The sequence below is a fragment of the Limulus polyphemus genome, unplaced genomic scaffold (genome assembly GCF_000517525.1).
Source record: "Limulus polyphemus unplaced genomic scaffold, Limulus_polyphemus-2.1.2 Scaffold44, whole genome shotgun sequence".
Lineage (NCBI taxonomy): Eukaryota > Metazoa > Arthropoda > Merostomata > Xiphosura > Limulidae > Limulus > Limulus polyphemus.
In genome coordinates, this window is record NW_013665654.1 from 337,326 (window position 1) to 337,956 (window position 631).

The following is a 631-nucleotide window of genomic DNA, read 5'->3' on the forward strand; positions in this document are numbered from 1 at the left end:
AAAACATTGCCTTACAAACCTTAAGACTTAATAAAAAAAAAAATTGATAGTTGCACATAAAAGCATTGTAATGTTTACTGATAATCTGCCAAGTTGTGTTAACATATGCTTAATAATTTAAGTTGTAGCATGAAAACTATAACAAGCACAAAATAGTTATGAGGTTGGTCCCAGGGACTGAGCCCATGCTGAAAGTTAATTAGAATGGTTGGAAGGCTATGTGCGTCAGTTGATTTCTTTCTGGTATTTAAGTGTGATAAAAAAATGTCCATAGAATTAAAATATATTGAAGTTATTTCTGATCAACCTTTAGTCAACATCCATTACATTTACTTAAAAGAAATTTTGCCATATAACATACCAGTGAAAAGATAAGAGTACAAAGTTGTGGATCTAAAGATACTGAATAAAGTAATGTTTATGTACTCATGTATATATTGTTTCATAGTATCTGTAACAGTAGTTTTTAGTTTTTATGATACTGGAAGTAAATTAATGCAATTCATTTGCTTTCACTGACTAGGAGAAAAATATTTTATTTCAGGTATTAGCTAAAAGCATGTTTTAAGTGTTGGTAAATAGTTTTCAGAGTCAGCTTTATTATATAATACTGTTGCGTTAGCGAGGTCAC

At 29.5% G+C, this 631-nt stretch overlaps 1 protein-coding gene across 2 annotated transcripts in view; it reads left to right on the plus strand.

Moving 5' to 3' along the window:
- The window catches only part of LOC106462242 (interferon-related developmental regulator 1-like), a 39,348-nt gene that overhangs the window by 37,168 nt on the left and 1,549 nt on the right, over positions 1–631 (plus strand). The window lies entirely within an intron of this gene.